Here is a 21,846-nt window from a genome sequence, read left to right on the forward strand (position 1 = left end):
AGAACTAAGTTAAATTGACAGACTGCTGCAGAATGCAAACAAATGCACACAGGCAAAATAATCCTGAGTTATGCTTACAAGAATTTACATTTCATAAAGGAAAACAGGGAGAAATTCTTGAGATACTGCAAAGACAGACTTGTGAGAGCTATGCATTATTTAGATTCATACAAACAGATGAAGAGGTGCTTATGCTAAGCCTGTGATGAGCCCTAGGCATCCTTGACAATTATGAATAAGTATAAGCATCATAAAGAATGAAGCACCCTGCAGCATTCACTGCCATCCACAGCACTGTGTTAGACCTCACAGCAACAGGAAACAAAGAATCCAAGTCCCTTGTCCCCTTCTAAAGAGGAATTTTGGTGCTGGACCACAGGATGCATGTAATATTGGTTATTTCATCACTGAAGTTTTCTTAATGATAGACAGAGGGATGGATGGATGGATGGATGGATGGATGGATGGATGGATGGATGGATGGATGGATGGATGGATCTTCTGTGAGTGTACATATAGTCTTACATGAAACATGAGAAATAATGGTCTGCATTTCCATTGTTCAGTAGGAGTAAACAAGAAAGATCTACTAAGTAATCACTGATACCTTTTAATAGCTATATAAACAACATCTGATCTGATATGCCAACTTTTAATGTTTTTTTTTCTTTGTATTATCAATCAAACCTACATATAGATAGTTGATATAGCTAGAAGAAATTTAACATTAGTCCCAAGATTCCTTAATGATGCATCAAGGATAAAGAGTTTTGTCTGCAAGAATAAGTCAGCTTGGAGAAATAAAAATTTTAAAATTTAAGTTGTTAATAAAACCACAGTCATGCTTATGTTATTCCACTAGCCCTGGACACTGGTATAAAGGGGACAGTATTTAGGTAATTAAGTGTTTCTATGTTTCAGATCCTGAATTATTTATGTTTGATAAATCATTGAAATCAGTGGAGATTTTCTCCAGAACTAGGCAAATATCTAAAGTGTTGAGGGTTTTTAAGTCAGGAAGCTGGAAAGAAGTAACTTCATTAGGAGCTTCATTAGGAGAATGTTTCCCTTCTGTTGCTTAGCAGGAGTTCAAAGTTAAACAGAGCAAAATACTCTGTCCCTCTGTCCTGAGGAATGCTTCTGTCTGCTGCTCCTTTTCCCTTCTTTGCTCTTTCCTTCTGAGTTCTGGGAAAAGGCATGAGGGAGCCATGTGATGGTAACATGAGGTAAGAGAGATGTGACTTTCTGTCTATTTGATTCAGACAGGTTTGGATTTTGATGTGCATTTGGAGAAGGGTAACTGCTGCACACAACCTCAAAAAGTGTCTGTTAAGATGATTATTTTCATCTAAGTACTTAACTGTATTTGAAAACCATATGGAATGAGATTCAAGTTTTTGTAAATTATTATTATCTGTTTAGTTAAAGCAGCCAAGAATAAATATTTGTAATAAAATATTAGGATTTAAACATTTGGTACATCTGTTTATATTTCATGAAGTGTGCTATAATTTTGTAAACTAAGCTGAATTTAATTCCAACATCCTTAGTTTCTTTCTTTCTTTCTTTCTCCAGAGATGTGTTTTGTTTTCCATACAGAGATGGAGAGATGATAACTGAATTACTTCCCCTACCTGTTTACATATGATACCAGGTCTCTAGGCAGATTAATTAAGGATGTAGAGGAAGAGTTTTAAAGGTAGGCATTGCAATTTGGTATCTAACACAACTGAGATATCCCCAAGAACTCTGTTATAGAAATTGAGAGAAGACTTGCTTTTCCATAAGAAAAGTGCAAATAAATTATTTTCTTTGTATTTTCTAATATGGGCCCATGTTTGTAATAAATTCCATCCTGCAAAAATGGTTTCACACTGAAAGGTCACCTTTATCTATACAGCTATAATTATAGAAGAAGCCTAAACAAGATGAGGGAAAATGTAGAATTTGTGATTGTAAATGCTTTAGTTAAAGTGGAGAAATGCAGAGATGAGCACTCTTATCTCAACATTGGCAATTGTATTCATTTACAATCATGATGATTCATTTTGAGAATTAAATCTCATCTTGCAAATGCTATTAAGCTTTTTGAATTTAAACAATGATGATTGTTATATGAGTGGTAAAAGGAATGTGACAGTGATTCATATAGATCTGGGTTTAGATTTTTTATTAATGTTATCTTTCCTCTGACCTACTTTTTTAATCACTCTTGCACTTTCATTGGGAAGCATTTTTGAGAGAAAAACAATAATAAATTCCACTTTATTTGCTGGAACTGTGTGTTTATCCTGTGAAAGTAGAAACACTATGTTGGAGGGAGACAGTGGAGTTCACTGGAACTTTCTTCCCTCACCACTTTTAACTGAATCAAAGATGAAATAGGAAATTGAAATCATGAAGACACTCACTGTTCCAAAAGAAAGGGCTACAGGCAACATGGAAGTTACAGGACTAACCATGTACATTTCTATCTCCCATTGGAGGAATCTCTTGAATTATCAGTTTTCTGATCATTCATGGAAGAATTTCTAGAGGAAATATGAAGAAAACAGGATTGATTCTGTACCTTTTTCACTGTTCTGGCAGCAGAAAAGAAATGGAGAGCTGAACTGACTGGCCATATCCTCAGCTGACCAAAGTTTTGCCAAGAGGTCTTGTGCATACTACTGTTCTGGCTTTCCCCAGCTTGTGGCTTCTCTGTGAATTCTTATTATTTCCATTCAATTCTACTTTCATTCTGTGAATAAGCATCCCACATTGTATTTCTGCTGCTCAATTGAAAACTTCCTTCTTGGCAGTGTATAGGTGACTGAGTGATTTTGGATGAGCCACACAGCACAATGCAAGGCTCATTATATATCTGTGCTTGTTCTGAACCAGTAATGGGTGACAGAAGTCACTTAAATATGATTTCTATTTCAGGAAGGAATCAGCAGGATAATATGAGGACAGTATATTTACTGTCCTCAGCCTCAGCACACAACTGTGATTATGCTGCTCTTAAAACACAAGCCACTGTCTGTATTCTTAAGTATATTCTAAATGCTGTAGCACAGTTCACTGGGCCTAAAACTCTATTGCCAGGCATTCAGAGATGTCCTGTGAAATATTTAAACTTGTTTTTGATGATGTATTAAGCTGCATACAGAGGTAAAATATTCTTAAATCTTGGAGGAGAATATAGATTTGGCCCCAGCTAATTCTTTCATTGTGAATTTTATTTTGACCAAATCACTTTAGTGTATCTTTATTTGTAATATCAGGGATGCTGTGGCTTCAGCTAGCATCAGAGTTCAGGCAATATAACCAAGTTTGTGTCTTTGCTTGAAATGAGAGCTAGAAAGCTAAAACTCAGTGTGAATGGAAATGTGAATTTATGTAATTAGGAACATGAGCATAGTAACCTTAAATGAAGGTCATATCCTTACAAGGAGGTTTATAATGAGGGTGACAAGAACACATGCTGCTGAAACATAACCCTGTGAACTGTATTGCACAGAAGTTGTAATGATTCACTGGGTTTGGGGGTTTTTTAATTAATTCAGTGATGGGTGAAATCTCTTGTGTCTTGCTTTTATTGTCTCTTTGTCACACTTGCCATATAATTATCATCTTTTAATGTGTCACAGGATCTCCCAGCTATTTTTGGTTCTTGGTGAAATCATTTTCACTGTTGGTCTATAGCATTGTCATTGATTCTTTAAAAAAATTAGATCATATTAGTACCATAGCACAGACTCCTAATGCTCAAAACTTGAAGCTGTATTAGGTAAGTATTTCCTAGGTTTCCAAAGAAAGTCATGTAAATCAAGGATTTATCACTGGGGTTGTATTGCAATCTCAATTTGCTTGCTTCATCAGGTGGTTTGGAAGGGTAGCAGTCTGAACATCAATGATTTCTTATTATTCTCAATCAAGAACCTTTGTTTATGTATCTTTGAAGAATATTGATCAAATTACATTTCTGGTTAATTCTTAGTTGTAAAAATTATTACCAGGGGAAAATATTTGGAATACTCTCACTGCTCTCCAAAATGTTTGGTGTGCTAATCATTAATACATTGTGCTCATGTTATTTCCCACTGTATCTTTTGAAATTAAATAATTCTGCATACAAAAAGTAAATTCTTTTGCTTTATGAAACATAAATTAACACACTAGATATATTTTCCTTTGAAACTGTTTCCACAAGTTAGGTCAGATCAAGTCTGAAAAATATTAAAAACATTTCTCAATTATTGTTCTAGTTGTATAGGTTTCTATGTTACTACATTAAACAGTACATATTAAAATAGTTGATTTTAGTTTTAATTTTATTTTGCAGTTAAGTATTTTTTACTTGAGGACATACTGCCACTAATGGAAAAAACAGTGTCCTTTGTGAGATGTATGAGCTATGTTAATTAACACATAATTTTTATAGTGCCTCACACATAAGCAAATATTGAAATCAGTCTATCAGATAAAAAAGGTTTAGTACAACAGATTGAAACATTTTTATTTTGAAGTTATGGAAGATTTAACAGCTATGAAAATAACTTTTAAAATTCAACAAACACAGAAGCATAAAAGTATGATCCTTGGTGCAATTAAAAGCATGACAAGAAAGGATGACAATTATACCAGGTTAGAGCTTGCAAGTGCACAGACCTAGCAGCTTTGAAAGGAACTTCTCAAAATTAAATTATTTCAACTGGTTCAGTTTACTGTGAAATAGAAAACACTGTATAAAATCATCACTTTCCTTGAAGAGAAGCTCTGTATTGGATAATATTAGACACTTTATGAAATCAATTTATTACTTGTTTACATTTATATGGATCAGATTTGAGTTCTCAAACCTACTCAAACTACTTATTTTCAAATTGGCTAAATTAGAATATTGCTATATTTAGTTTTAGTGAGACAGAGACAGCCATGGCATCATACATTTTCTCAGAGCAGAACCTGGTAATTGGGCATCTTTGATACCAGCTTGGAATCAGATAGTTTTAAGGCTGGAGGAATATCACCTGCCTCCTGCAAAGCCCATGGAGCACTCACACAAGGTGTAAATGTTATCAGCATAGTTTTGGGTTCTGGGTTGTATCTTACAGGGGAGGATTTCTGTACTGCAGTCCAGGACTGCAGAAGAAGCAGAAATGGAGAGTGATTTCCAGAAGTGATCTAGGAGAATGTTCTCTGCCATTTCTAGCCTCAATCAATGCTGGCCAGTCTTTAGCTCAAATTGGTCAGCTGTAACTGCCCTGCAAAAGGAAGGTCACAGCTACTGCAGCCCCAGGTCACCTGTGGGATTTCAGACTCCAGTGCTGGGGAAGGTCAGTGCAAACATCTGTCTGCAGCCACCAGGCCACTGCAGGAGCACACAGCTTCCAGTAAAACAGGCTGAGGGCTGTTTTAGCATTTTTACATAATTTTTCACTGTGTGATACAGACATCTTCAGGTCTTTTTTTTTTTTTTTAAACATGAGTTTAGGGTATTGCTTGATGACTGGGAATTGTAAAAGTCTTGCAATTTTGCTGCATCTCACTCCCTTTGCTGGGAATTATTGATGGCTCAGCTGAGATTCACCAATGGAATCTGTGTTTTCCTTTCTTTGTTTAAGTTCCAGTGAATCTAAACCACTTTGCACCGAAACCAGTGAGGAGTCACATTTCCTGTCATGTGTCCTGCATTACCTGTGAAAGGGGAACAACTTTCTCAGTTTCTTTGACCAAATGACTTGTGATTTTCTTAGCAAACAATTAATTAGTAATTAATGTCATATAAATTTTTGAGAATGTGGATGTAGACTAATCACAGATACTCCTTTACTAACCACATTTTTCTCCTTTCCCAGCAAGGCCAAGATCCTTTTGTGAATTGCACTTGACTCTCATTCAAATCACTGCTTTATAACAATTTAATCTTTTTTTTTCAGCACTTTCTTTCACGACTCACTGTCAGGATCTAGTTGCTGTGATACTGGTAGTGTCCTAAATTTGTATCAGGTGAGTCCTTTCAGATCCTTCTCTGTGTTTACAGATTCACTGATACTAAATATTTGGGGAAGAATTTAATATTTTAGATTTTTTTAAATGGTCCAAAGAAATTAGAAATTCTGAAGAGAATAGTGTGAGAAGTAGATGTCTAACATAAAGGCAAAAAGATTAATAAAAATGGCAAAGGTTATTCAGCAGAAATGTGTCTTATACATTGCTGGGAAGGATTATGGATGTCTTTTATACTTGGCAGAACTAATGGCTATGAGTCAGGCCTGGCTGTAAGGCTTTATGCATGTGCAAGTTTCTTTAAGAAAACCAATTGAGAATGGAAACTTCATTAAAATGACAGCTTTTTTTTAATCAGTCCCCTTCACAGCTGCCTTATTCTAAAGGGTATGAGAATGATAGCTGACCTTCTGGATATAGAAATGACATTTAAAAATATTAAAAAGTACAGATTAATCTAGTTATAAAAGGAAAACACATTCTATCATTTCTTTGTCTTTGGCATTACTGTTTTGCAGTGATAACCTGCCTCAGTTGAAATCTGTGGGAATTTACAATTGATTTTAACTCAGCAAGATGTGCCATCTCCTGACATGGGGAAAAGGCTGACTGAAGAGCTTAAGGTGTCTGTGCAGCTTTATTTTTAGAAAGTATGCAAATAGACTTCCTGATGTATTTAAACAAAACTAATGTATACTGGGGCTGATTTTGTTCCTGCTGTAAGCAGCTTTCTCACCCTGCAGTTCCAAGGAGGTGGCTTGGCAAGTGGGGGGCAGAGATTTGAATTTGCAGTGGCCAAGGAGAAAAAGCCCACAGTTTTTCTGCTTTTGAACAGATTAACCTAATTTATGAGTTGTTTTGGAAAAGGCAGGTATCATCAGCCTGCTGATCTTCAGAAGAAGGGAGTCCCAACTAATTAAGTGCCTGTCTTCAGATAATTTATTCCAGCATGCAGAGGATGTGTGTGAAGATTCCTAATATGCTGCACTGTCACTGGCACTTTTGGTGGCTTTCTTGGCTCATTGCTATGCTCACAGTGGTTTATTGGCTAGAACTGGATATCTCCACCCCCATCCCTCCCTTCACAGTGTGTTTTTGTTTTGTCTGCTAGTCTACTGAGGTTTTTTCTTCTTTTATTTACTTCTGAAGGGAACCTGGGTACCTAACCTGGATCAACCCAGTAGAATCAGATACCTAAGTTTTTGCAGCTGCTTAAACTAGATATACTTTGTCCCTTTCTTTTCATCCTAAGCTAATACACTTGGTTTTCAGGAGATTAATTTCTCACTGTCTATGGCTACATTTGTTAAAAAAAAAAAAAAAAAACAAAACCAAACAACAAAACCCAAATAAAAAAAATTTATATACTAGTATTCTTTTATTTTTGCAGGGGCTGGAAGTAAGTCAGATGAACTTGGTAATCAAAATGGATGTGGTAGTCCAAGGCTTGGTCTAAAATTAGAAGAATAAGCAGGAATCAGTCCTTTGATTTTTGTTCCCTGTGACACTAATGGTGTTAGTGCTGTCACTAGTTCATTTATAACAGAGACAGGGCCTGTTGGAAAAATTCTAGCAGAACATTTCTATCAGACAGTGTTAGTTTGTCAGGAAAAAGTGGAAATGTAGTAATTGTTTTCAGTTTTGTAGTGAAACCAGGTAAATCCTGTGCATTTTCCCAACAGTTCACCTGACCTCATTGTGTCTGTGGCAGCCCATGAGAAATTGCAGAACCAGGGACTGTGGGGGAACCAGGGACTGTGGGTTATCTGGATTCCCAGATAACAGACTATATTTAGTTTTCCAATCATAAAAGAAAAATCCCCATTTCTTTTAAGTCCCCAGCAGTTTTAAATGGGAGTATTTTTTACAACCTAAAATCTTCTAAAATAAATATATTTCAGATTCTGGAATATGAACTATCTTTACATAGAGAAGAATTGTGGGTTTTTTTCTACAGTGACTTGTTTTCATTTGTTTGTTTGTTTTGTTTACTTTTTTCTCAAAATTCTTGAGGGTGGAGAAAAGGCTGTTGTGGTTTTTTTATCCCTGTAATAGACAGGTTTTAATTTTTGACAGACCACTCTGCTAGCCAAGTTATCTTATCACAATTTTGTAACTGCCTCCTTCATGCTGTCCTTTATAATTACAATCATCACCATCAGCTTTGTGAGCTTGATAATGTGCAGGGATTTTTGCTGCATCTCCTCCCACCAACTGTGTCTAACAGTATCTTTGAGAAGGCATTCAACAAAGAGCATGGTAGCAGTCTCACTATACAGAAGTCTGCATTTTGTTAAAATATGTCTTAACAAAAATTGAAAAGAGCATCATCTTTTCCTCTCCTGCTTCTGTATTGTAGTTTTTTACTAAGCTGGTGCTCAAGGAAAAAACCTGACAAGGGCAAGAACTGCTCTTGCTTTACAGCTGCAATACTGGCAAGAAGAAAAATAAATTCCTGTGCTTTTTAGGCAGTTTCTGGTAATGACAAATGCATCAATGAGTAGTATTGAATGTGTCATTTCAGTAGTTGAATCAGCTGATAAACTATGGAATTTTTTAAAGTATGAATATTATTATAAGCAATTCTAGGCAGTAGGAAACAGGAGTGGGATTTGTCAGAATCTAAGCCCACAAATTGTTAAGTTGCAGTTCCATCAACTTCAATTTAAAAGAAATTTTAAGCCAGTGGAAGTCACTGTATGCAATGTAAATTACCCCAGTGTAACAACTGAGCTGGATTTTTTTCATTTCCTCACTTTTCCATCAAAATCATTGTACCAGTGCAGAATACAACACATTATTGATTTCAGTTTCTCTGCTACCCATTCAGCACCAAGCCAGCAGAGTGCCATAGTGACAGCAGGTCAGAGCATCATGTGTCCATTGTTTCTTTTACTGTCTGTCCTAAAAGGAGGCCTGTTTATGCCCTAGTAGCAGAGTCATTCATTTTTTCTCAGCAAATAGAGAAAGTTTAAGCTATTCTTAGACTGGAATAATAGTTTTGGATTTCTAACACTTCCTCACTTCAAAATCTACCCATTGATTACAATGAGCAATTACACAAAGGTTTCAGTATCTTGACTTGACACATTTTTCAAACTAGCAAAGCCTTGCTGCATACACATATTTTTCTATACATGTGTGTGTATGGGTATTTTTTTATTATTTTTGTATTTTGCATAAATTATTAATACACAGTAATTAATGCCCTCTAAACCAGGTATGGCAGTTGCATTCATTGTAACAGAGCTAACAGAGTTCTGATGCTGCATTTGGCTTTTTGGCCTAAAGCCATTTGAAATTAGTTAATGGAATTTCATTTTTCACCCTGGTATTTAAACATGATAAATTTTCCCATTAAAGATCCCTGACATTCTCCTGTGACAGTAGATGAAGCTGAGTGACACAAGCCTCTGCCCTCTTGTGGCAGATCAGGCTGATGAAGGAAGCAGTGACTGCAGAGTTTTCTTCAACAGTGTCTTTTCCTTTCCATGGCATTTCTATAAAACAATAAAAAGTACTAAGGGTTCAGCTCTGCAGATGCAGAAATCTTTGCCTAGTTCCTAATGGAATCAGGCCCATAGGGAGAAAATGACTGGTGTTTCTGTTTCATCTCTGCTATTCAAACTGTGCCTTGAAGACTGGTATTTTCAAATTTAAGAATAAAAAGAAGTCTTTACACCATGGTGATGAATAAATTCTGCCTGGAAAAGATGACTCATATTTTCTGCAGCTTACAGGAGACAAATCATCAAATACAGGATTAAGTTGTAGCAGTTCAATCCCACCTTCTAAAGATACCAGGAAGAGTTAAATGAGGGCATATTTAATCAAGGTGTACTTTAATGTGAGTGCTAACAGAGAAAACTAGTGTGTGAATGTCCTCATATTAAAAGGAATCAAAGGAATGTAATTTGGACATTCAGGCAAGGAAGAAACTCTTTTCTCCTTTGTTGCCCTAGCAGCAAAGTATTTTTCAATAGTACTTTTCAAGGCACTTGCTGATTCAGCAAATTCTCTTTCCTGTTTCAAGCTTCTGGCATGGTTTGTAGATGGTTCGCTGTGAGAAGAGGTATAATAATAGAAAAATGATAGTGGCAAGCTGGTGAACAGAAGTAGAGAGTCAGGAAGAATTTGTGAAGACAAGTTAAAAAGCTCTGGGTGCAACAAAAGCTATAGGAGGTTATAGTAAATGAGTGATTCTGGTTAAAATGCAGAAATACAGAAAAATGTAGCAAAGGGAGACTGGAGGTCAGGTTTTGCTTGTCATTACAGAGCTGCCCTTCCAATTCACTCTTGAAAGGAAGAAGGAAAGACAAAGGGTGTGTGCACAGACTGAAAATAGGCAGAGCCCCAGCTGACAGAAGAAAACAAGGCTGTGGTTGGGGCTGGGGGGGCCATGCACAGACAGGATAGGTAGGAAAGCAGTGGAGAGAAGTGAATGGGAGAACAGAGAAAAGCCAAGAATTACTGGTGTTTGCAGTAAACTTGCTTACAAAAAGTATTTGGGTTACTGCTGGCTTATATATTTAATTGAAAACTTAAAAAAAAACCCACTGTGGATTAGCATCCATGTAGCTGTGAGCATATTTATGATTAAATCCCACTTCTCCATGTCCTTTGTGTGCTGCTACCATGAGCAGACAGCCTACTATTTTTCAGACATCTGTTTTGAAAAACTTGTGAATATTTGCTTACAGTAGCATATATTTAACGTTTAAACATTTTCAGCAACTCTTTGAAACAATTAGCAGGTAATGAGCAGCTTCCACACTAACAACCTATGCTAAAGTGCTTACTAAAAACTTTAAAATATCGAGACTGACTTTAACAAAAAAAGGCCACACCATCATCAGCTCACTCTTGGGAGTCTTTCTGAGGTGTTGTTTCTACAAAGCAGAAAATAATTGCTTCAAAATTTCTATTTTACTCTAGGCTTTTGTGCCAGGACAGTACCTGAAGGTAGCTCAAAACCTGCTGAAGTTGAGGGCTTTGTGCCATCATATGAAACATCATATGAGCAGAGCTTTGACATGGTGTATCATAAAAGGTATTTGGAATTTCCTTGGCCTTCCTCATGAACTTTTATCTCACTTCCTGCATCACCATCAGGCCCAAGGTGCTACCCTGACACCCTAGCTGTAATAACCAGTTTTGACAAGATGCTCAAGCAGGTGAAAAAAGGGAAGGCAGGGAATGCACATCCTGACACCTCCTGCTGCAGAGAAGGAGGCTCACAAGGAGGTCTTGCCACAGGCTAGACCTCAAAAAGAGAAATTTGTCTCCCAAACAGGGCTTTTTCCTGTATTGTTGAACACACAACAGTATTACCAGTATTTGAGAACTTTCTTAAAGCTGTCCTTAAGAAATGAGCAATGTTTCTTTGTGCAGATTCCTCCCAGAGATGCCAGGAGTCTTAAAAAACCCAAACAAACAAACTTAAAAAAAAACCAAAAAAAACCCCAAACAACAGAGAAATACTTCAGCCTAGGAACGTGAATTATTTAGTTAGCTGATCCACAGAAATATAAATAAATAAGTAAAAAATCTCTCCTTCTTCCCCCTAAACTTTAGGAGTGTTTATTATTGTTTTAAGATGTACACCCTTCTCTTCTAAATGCACCTTATTTGTACTTTGCAACTTCTAGACACTGCAAAGTCAAAAAATACCTAAAAAGGACTTACTAATTTATGTCAACTATTCTATTAGAGATTTTCTTTCACATAAAATATGCAGAAGAAGGAGTTATTCCAGGGTCATGAAAAATATATGGAATACATATGCATGTGGAAACTCAAGTGCTTTAATTTGTTACTGATAGCCCCCTTGGTCCAGAAGCAGCCTTGGTGCTTCCTTGTACAAGAAGCAATTTTTTGTCATGCCTTCAGTGGCTTTGTGTGTTTAGCTTAGATGCTTTACTCCAGCATCCTCTATCATGGTTCCTTTTGTCTTATTTTGTGAATTGCAGTCCCATACATCATATTCTATCCTATTGAAAGATATTGCACTTATGAAGAAATGATGAAAATTTAGAGACACTAGTTTATAGAATGTGGTGTGCAAATATTTGGAAGTACTTGCCTTTCTTCTTCATTTTCAAACACATTTGAAACACTCTTCTAAAATGTGCATTGAGAATCACAGTGGTAGAATGGTTTCCCATTTTCTAAATAGACAAGAGTTCTTCTAAATTGTTCAGATTCCACATACATCAATGAAATTAACAATGCATCTTCAGTACAATTTGTTTTCTGTGATTAGCTACACAATTACCATAATTGCCCATTGTATTCAATGCATCTTGGTAAAGGTCTAACTGCTGTTATATTCCTGAAAATGTCATATTACTAGTCATTGTCAACCCAGGGGCACATGTGCTTGGCATCATAAATTATATATCATCTCAAAGAGAAATGATCAGTTTATCTTTTGCTAACTTGACTAAGTTTGGGGTAGAGGAAAAACCTACTTTTTAAAATTTTATTTCTTTAGTTATATGTGTATTACTTTAGATCTTGATTTTGCATACATCATGAGGTAAACTTCTATGAATAACTTGAGATAAATTACCCACATTACAACTTGAGCAAAACATCATCTTCCTCAGCAGACAGGAAAATAAGGTACATAGTAATTTTGTTTGAAAACCATAATAAGAAAAATAAGTCTTGGTCATTCAAAAATTCTCAGGTTAGTTATTCCATTGTTAGGTAAATTAATGTGAGCCTTATGTGAGACAAATGTGATTTTTTTCTCTGAAGCAGCATGAGCCAAGCATGAGCCATCAGGCAGCTGCAGAGTTTCAGCAGTGCAGCTCTAGGCACAGCTCCAACACCCTGCATCAGAGGTGCTTTCCTCTATTCAGCTAAAACATTTGAGACTGACACTGGGTCTGTCGGTAAAACAGTGTCCATATATCCTCTGTCAATATCATCTGCTTTAGTCTGCCATTCTCTAGGCCTGGGCTGTCTTTTAGTTAGTTCAAATCAGGTTTCTACTTCTTTTGTTGGAGATTTTTCATATAGGGTCCTCTTGATATTTAGGACAAGCTTATATATCCAAAACTCTCAAGCACTCAGAGAAAACAAACAAACAAAACAAAAACAAACACAAACAAAAAAACAAAATAAAATTAAAACTTTACTACCTATGTTTATGGTTTTTAGGTGTGCTTAATTCTGGTAAAGCACCTTAGTATATTATTCTTGTAATGAGTTAATGTATTTATTATATACTTATATTTAGTATAACAATATTAACTTTAGGAAAGGAGTCCCTACAGTTACCACTTCAACATCAGCTGGGTTTTGAAGTACAAACTACTCTGAAAAATCAGGTCTACATTTTGCATAGGTTGGACATGTCAAAATTGAAGGCATATATTTAAATCTTTGCAATTATCTCCTCATGTAGAGTTAATAAGCAATTAAGCCTGTCTGGAAAAAAAAAAAAAAAACAACAAAAAAACTGAGGCAAAGAGATCCATTATTTTCTGTGTTAACCTGCATGGTAGCCTTTGCCTATGAAATATTATTAGTGGAGGGTTTATTTTCTCCTATGCCTTTAGTGTGTTCAGAACACTATGTGGTACCTAAAAACCTGGGAATGCAATTATTCTTTATGGTTTTTGGAGGGGAGTCTAATTAAGCAGGTCTCCATTGTTACAGGCACAGCTGTGAAAGAATTGACTGTGACATGAGTTATGTATTCCAAACTGAAGGTCTGGTTGCTCTACAGAGGATTGTGTTTATTATTTGAGAGTAGAATCAACAACAAAGCATATAATTAATGTCAGAAGAATACAGATACCATTATTTTCTCGTTTCAAGTGATTTCTTTTTTTGACAAGTACAGTAAGTTGTTCTTTTAAGGTTAACCTGTTCTTTTAAAGATTAAAATTATCACTGAGTAAACTTCTTGGGTGGTTTAAAGTTCAAGAGACATGGATTCTATTTAGTTAAAATATTCCATAGTGCTCTGAAGTGTTCAAATGACCCAATTACTGTATAAACTTGCCAAGGAAAAAATCAAACTGAAATATCAAAAACTACATAAAAAACTCTTGCAAAGAGACCAAATATCAAAACCTAATTGAAGTCAAGGGCCACACTTCTTTAAGAACTGTATTTCCTCTATATAAAATGTGTATACTTCCTTGTTCACCTTCAGAGTCCAATGGTTTCAATGAAAAAGTCTCCTTTGACTTCTACAAATGCAGACAGAGATGTGATATACATGTGAACAAATGAAAATGTTTTGAATGGGAAAGCAGGACTTCAAGAGTTCAGAACTCTTAACTTTGAAGTCTGCAGTGTGTTTAAGGAGATGTGGCAGATTCAGTCCCCAGGTTACATAAAATGGACTAAGCCTATGAAGTTTGAGAGCTGAACAAAATGTAAGTACCTCACTTAGAAGTACTGCAAGTATTATTTTTTCATAATTTTATGTTTAGAACCTTCTACATTGATTTAGATTTATTTAATCCATAATGATTACAGCTACATGTGAAAATGAAGGTCAAAATTATTTTCTACATTAAATAATTGGCTATTTAGGGAAATTTCTTTATTTTAACCATGAGCATTTTATTTTAAATGGTTTTCCCCTGAAACTTATCTGCTACAGAGACATTTTTTTCAGCCAAGGACGTCATTTAAGGCCATGAAGCAAAACCAGTGATTTTTAAAAAATCTAATTAAAGAACTACTAACCCATCCATATGGATAAAGGAACTTTACATGGTCTGAACTTTACAAATATGGAGAAGTAAGAGAAAACACATAAAAGATGGAGTGAATAAGATAAAAGTATGATTCTATGATTTTTCTTAATGTAATAATTTCTCAGTCTCTGTTTCATATGGCTGATTGGGTAAGACTGCACCCTTAAAAACTGTAGATTTACCCAGTTCTTTGTATTAGTCTCTTCTGTATCTTTTACTGTCTAAAGTTATAGTCAGTTTTTATCCTGATAAGAAGATACCAACCATTCCATAATGTTTGGATAAATAAAATCCCCATGAGATGTTTCTTGTGCACCTACAGGAAGATAGCTGAATTTAAAGCAACTTTCAGAAAAACAAACACACTAAATTGGTAAGGAACTTCTTATTTCTTAATAGACTACTATGTTCTCATTTTTCTGTCTATCAAAAAGACACAAAATCATCTGCCAAAAAAACTAACCTGGCATTATGACTATCATCTTTTCACAGTCCTTATGAAGTGCAAAGTACAGTCCTTCAGCTCTGATCCCATAAGTTTATGGGTTAACCTTTGCTGTTCCCTGTATTCAGAGCTTCTCCACAAGGTCATACATTTGGAGTTATGTGCTTGTTTCTGATCCTACACACCCATATGTCAAGAAAATTTTACATTGATCCATGGAGTCTGATTCCCCATTGCAGTGTTTGCATTTGCCTCTGGTTTTAGGAGCCCTGAGAAAGGGTCCATCTCCTTTCCTTCAAAGTTTCCTGTGGTGTCACACAGTGCTTACACTGATGGCACTGTGATATCCAGGCAAAGGTGGCCCTGTAAATTATTTTGATGTGGGTGTATTTCTTCATATTTGCTGTAATGCCCTTTTAGCAGAAAAATCTTCTGGAATAACAGTAGCAGGGATAGTAACTTTTTAACCGTGCTGCCTGAACTCTTCAGAGCAGATCTAAGAACAAACTAAAAATTTGAAATGGACTAATGACTAATCTAAGTGATTATTACTGCTATTGTCAAAGAACTGAAACAGAAAAAATTCTATCATGGATGGATTTAATGAGCCAGCTCAGGTTATTCACTATTACCACAGCAATCAGGCTGACTGTATATAAAACACATTTCCATGAATATTTTTGAGCCTCAAGAATAATCAGTTATGCATCAATGTAGACTAACCATCCCATATATCTTGCATTACAGACTAAACAGATGGTTTTAAATCCCTCCCTTTGAAATCATTATGGCTCTGGAGTTCAGCAGTGTAGAAGATGATAACAAATCCCAGGAATGAGAGGGATGAAACTCTGTAGCTGTTGCTTCAAAATACAGGAGTTTAATATATGATGAATGACTGTTTATGGTTTGTATAATGCCATCTGTGTGAATAGCAATTTGTGCCATAAAAACTAACAGGTTTATAACTATCCTGATTTTCCAACACAATACTGAATACTCAGTAGTCAGGGTTAGTTTTCTTCTTGCCTTTACAACATTTGTAGAATCACTGTAAAAAAATTATTGTCAAGAATGAACTAAAAGGAAACAAATTCATTGAGGAATTGTGTTGACACATTGCATTACAGGAGAGCTGTCTATACAGAGTGAAAAACAGACTACCCTGAAGTCAATTGGAATTTTGCTACTGGATTCCACATTGCCAAAATTTCACTGACAGTGAGAGTTCAGCTATTTTTAGAGTTTGGCTATTTTTATCTTTAATTGATGCACTATTCATCTGTTTTCCTACCCTTTCCCATTTATTTTCTCCTCTTCCTACTCTCCCTCTCTCCTTATGTCTCTTTGGTCCCTGTCCTATATCTGCTGCATCTGCTAGGCAGTTAAATTTTAAAATAGCTTTTCCCTTTGAAGTGCTAATACCAGCACTGCTATTTCTACAGCAAGTAACTTCACTGACTGTTGTGGTTTGCTTTTACTCCTTGTTTTGTGTGTTTGTAAGTGCATATGTGGATATAATGTGATTTTAAGAGTGAAGAAGTGGGGAAAAAATGGATAGAAAGACAAAGGTCTTCCAATTAGGTTTTATAAATGAAAGTTAAATCCCAGCTGCTCCACATCAGGCTGTGATATTGTCAGCTCTCATGAGGGAAGCAGATTGAACTTGGTGAGTAATTAGATAGGAGACCTCCCAGGAAAGCCCAGGGTGCTGTATGTGGTGCACAGAAGATTCAGGAGCTGTGATGGCTCCTCTTCAGAAAGGGCAAATCATTGCTTGTGCTGTTCTTCTTTCATTGAATCCATGAGTGGCTATGAAACATGACAGGTCTGTGCAGAAATTCTGTTCCAGAAAATAATACTTTCAGTACTTTAATACTGCCAGAAGGTAGGAGGATATTCTGAAAGGACCACTTTGTACACACACTCATTTACAGCCTTTAACCATCTGGCCAAGGATAGGAAAGTAGATGAACTGTAGACCAGAGAAAGAGTCCTGGACCTGTGATCAGTTCCAGCATGAGTAGTATTCCATTTTTGTGTACTGAGCACTTGAGCAATCACTGTTGTCTTCTGCAAGATGTCTCTTTTTGCTGTTGCATATGATATGTATGAGTGTATTTATTTTAAACTGTCCTTATGTGACCATTTTACAGTGTGCTGTGCATTTATTTAGCAAAGTGAAAAAATGCATTCCATTCTTGGATGTTAACCTTAAGGATTTTGTGAGTCCTGACTGATACTTGAGATTTAGAAAGCTCAGAGGTGGATGGATATTTTAAATATTTTTGCTTCATTAATTAGTGTGTTGCATCTTCCACAAAAGTTTTTTCATTGACTTACAGGTATAGGAAAAAAGCCACCAATTATTAATGAAGTCAGCAGTTGTGTGTGTACTGAGAAAATTAATGACTTGCACTATCTGGATTACTCTCAGAGTTTTCTTTGGGAAAGATAATTTTGTTTATGGTCTGTATAAGTCAGGAATGTACTTTGAGGAGTTTAACAGTGGGTCAAAGCTTGATGGCTTTTGTCAAGCTAGGTCCTCTTGTATGGTTGTTTCTTTGAGAGGTTTCTGTTTGTTTACAAGAAACTACAGAATCCTATTTCCTTGAACAAGGCACTGGAGTATTTCTTCACTCCTTGCTTCAAGCCACTTTCAGCCCAAAAAAACTCTCTTCTTTTCTAAGCTTCTTTCAGGGCACCTGGGGGCAAAGTCAAAAGATAACTGCCTACATTCCCTTTACTTTTTTCCTGGACTTGCTGGAGAGGGCATGCAGGTGTGTTGGGGAGGTTACAGAGGGAGGTTACAGGCATCTAAATCTTTATGTGAAAGTTGAGAATTAAAATCTCTTTCTCCTGTGTAGGAATGTATTTTTGATTAGCAGGTCCTTGGGTGTTTGAAAGATAGCTAGATACAGCAGCTCCAGCTTCCAAAAAGTAAATGATCCTTAGGGAATTTAAGGGAAGGCACACCTCTGAAAATATGGAGTGGGAATTCTGTAAATCAATTAATAATGATATGTATATTTCTAGCTGAGATTTATATCTTTAATAACAACATGTATATTTATATCTGAGATCTATCACTCTGTCACACAGCTTTGTTACTGTGCCCAAAGGCTGCTCAAAATTTGGAGATTTGTTGATTATTCCCCCATTAGATGAGGGAGCTGTTAATAAAGATTGATCTTTAATCAGTGCAGTCCTATTTCTAAGAAGCAACATTTAAAAAATCTTCTTTCTTTGAGCATAGCAGAAATTGTACATATTGAAAAAGCTTTTTATTTTTCAGAGATCAACCGGTGTCAGTTTGGCCCAGCAGCCCAAAATCTGTCTAGGTTTACTTCTTTGTACCTGTTCTTTGTCATTAACTGGACATGAGCTTCTGTGTATTTCCTCTTTCTCCATATTTATGCACATCCCACATGCATAGCCTACATACATTGTGTCACTTTTATTTGTATCCTTCTTAAAAACCAGCAAAACCACTCCAGCTACTTCATTCAGATTCTGACCTGGCTTTTTCAAGCTTTTGTTTTGTACAGAGATGTGTAATTGTGTTTGGGGTTTAGAGACTAAAGTCATTTCAGTTACTTGTTTCAGCAAAAGAGCATAATGACTTCTTACATCTGTCTTAAATGAAGAGGGACAGTTGTACCCAAGAGATGCAATGAGGTTTACCTGACCCATAATTTTACAGCATTATAAACCACATTTCAGCTGAAACATCAGGGCTAGCAAAATAATAATGGTCTTGGTTCAGTATTGTGGTGTAGTGAGTTTTCCTTCCAGTGATCTCATGTCTGTTCCTCCAGAAGCAGGAAATGCACTGAGGCTCTGAAGGGCAAACCTGCAACCTGCTCTGCTCTTTAGCAAAAAGCACAGGATGCTCAGAGTCTGCATACTGCAGACACCAGCCTTGTCTGCAACTTGCCCTAGCTTTGTATAGATCATTTTGGGCTGTTTTCAGGGTGAGAGAACTACAAAAGCAACTGCACTTTAGTTACACTCTGCTCTGAGTCTGCAGAAGGTACAACTCAGCTGGACTAGCAATTTGGAGTAATATGTCTTTTTGGATCGTCTTTTTTCTTGCTGTGATTTTTCAGACACCCTTCCTATTTTCTCTCCTCCTTCAGTTCACTGCCTCTGGTGACACAATTTAAGGTAACACAATTGACATATGAGGGAGGGTATTTAAAACTGAGGGCAGTTTTAAAAATCAGAAATAATGTATATAGCAAAGTGTTTCAGTTTCAAAAATTATCTACACTTGTTTGGAATGCCTCAGTAACGCTTCAGGAATGACAGAATTTCCCCCCTTTTGGAAAATAAGTCTGTCATCTTTCAACATCATTGATGTCCTATCAGTATTTTGTGTTTAATTCTTTACTGTTAATAAGGATTTCTAACAATTTTTCTGGCTTCAGTAAGAAACAGTCATGTAATGAAAATTAAGATGTCAGAAATTACAATACTCAATTATCAGATAAACATGAGAGAAGATGCACTTCTCTGGAATATTTCAGAGGTTGTTACTGTATTGAATAATATAAATTACTTATGTCAAGCCCTGAGCTTTTATATTATATAGTCCCATAAGTTTTATACAGATTGAAATACACTTTTGTCTAGATAATCTGACTTTTATAAAGCTGAAAAGAAAAGTTCTTTGGAGAATGAGGTAAGTTAAGTCAAACTCACTCTTAATTAACACTAGTGCTTTGAATACCAAAAGGTAGACCTGCACAGATTTGTCAGATTTTTAATTCACTGAAAATTAATTGGAAATCAAGGCAAAATACACTCTTTATGCCTTGAGTTTCAGTCTGTGCCTCAGACTGAAAAAAATAATCATAATTCATCTGAAACCACAGTTTCCATGTAGTAGCCAGAATTAGTTATAAATCAAACCAACTTCATGAACCTTAACAGATGAATAACTGTGGCCAAGTTTTGAATATTAAGCCTTCAATCAAGAAAATGTCATATGGCCTTCAGGCCAGGAAGATTTCATATAGATGTACTATTATCATTGCTTTTAGTTTCACTAAATCAAGATTGATTCTATTGTGCAGTATTCTTCCTTCAATATAATTTATTTTCTAGAAATAAACCTAGACACATGTGTATTTATATTTAATATAAGCTACTGTAAAGAGGGATTTCACATCAAATGCAGTGAGCCCTCAGAGAAAATCCAGTGAATGCAATCCTAGCTCTGATTAATTAACTAGCAGAACTTCTTTTATTTTTGTCTGATTGAGATATCATCCCAAGTCTTAGACAGAGATACACCAAGACCAAATGTCTAGATGTGGCAGCACTGAAACTTGATTCACAACATTAAAAAATTATTATTTGAAATATTTTTAATGAATCTGTGTCCATATAACTTCACATGTTTTGGTAGTGGAACTATGCAGCTATCTTTACAAGTCAAGAAAGAAACTGAGGCAAAGCCAAACTTTTTTTTAAATGGGGGTGAAGAGACCATTCTGGGCATTACTAGTAAGAGTTTGCTGGAATGTCCTGTGTAAATGTGTCGTGTAAACAAATTTTTCCCACAAAACTTCTCTATTTTTTCATTCATTTTCTTCCTCCTTATACAGCTTTAAACCTCTTTGCCTATGATTACCTACCTTAGGGCTTGTGAGGATCTCTCAATTTGAGGATCTGTCTATGTAAAGCTTGTGAACTGTGTCTGGTACTTGGAAATCTCTATACATAGCTGTGTCAGCTTGAAGATTCTTTGCTAATCTAAAATCCACAAAGGTGATTTCTGCTCCTGGCACATGATCAATAAGGAAATGTTAAACCATGATAATAACCTATTCAAATATATTCCCTTGGAGTATGACAATAGGTAGGTAAATCTGGTTTTATAGATGTAGTGAGGCTGCAATAAGTAGGTGATAAATCATCTGTTCTACAGAAATTTCATCACCTGACTAGGGACCTACCTGACTAAGAAGGTAAGGAGACGTCTTGTTTGGTGTTGCAAAGTACATCTTGCATTAAGTATTGGAGGGGGGTGGTGGGCTTAGAGGACTTCTACCTGCATCTGGAGCGGAAAATAAGGGCAGAGAAATGCAAAGCGTTTCCGCGTTTAACAGCTGTTCTGAAACCCTTAAAGGCACTGTGGTCTTTTGCCCCTTCTGTGAATTAGCTCAAAGTCCAGCGTACCGCTGGTTTACCAAATGGTGTTTGGAGAAACCGGAGCTGCCCTGGGCAGAGAGGGCAGCACAGCTCTGTGCCGGGGCACTGGGGAAGGAGCCGCAAGCCCACATGGACACCGGTGGAAAAACCCGGCTCCAGCAACTGGTGCGTGGCCGAGCAGCCGTTTTCACCAAGGCTGAGGAGGGGGTTTGGACACATTAGAGCAAATGAGCTTAGTCCTGCTGAGGCCGCACGGATGCTGGATGCTCGGCAGCTCGGGGCTCCGGGGCCCCGCTGCACAGCCGAGAGACACCGGGGGCTGCCGCTCCCGTCCTGGCGGTGCTGCAGCCCGCTCCGTGCCGCGGAGCCTGCCCAGCTTCCCGCGGCTCCCTCGCTGCTCCCAGCCCGGCTCCTAGCGCGGTGCTGCCGCCGGGACCTGTCCGGGGTGACCCAGCCCTGCCTCCGGCCGGGCAGCGCCCGGGCTCTGGGGCGGCATCCCCGGCTGCGAGCATCCCTCCATCCCTG

The sequence above is a fragment of the Oenanthe melanoleuca genome, chromosome 6 (genome assembly GCF_029582105.1).
Source record: "Oenanthe melanoleuca isolate GR-GAL-2019-014 chromosome 6, OMel1.0, whole genome shotgun sequence".
Classification (NCBI taxonomy): domain Eukaryota; kingdom Metazoa; phylum Chordata; class Aves; order Passeriformes; family Muscicapidae; genus Oenanthe; species Oenanthe melanoleuca.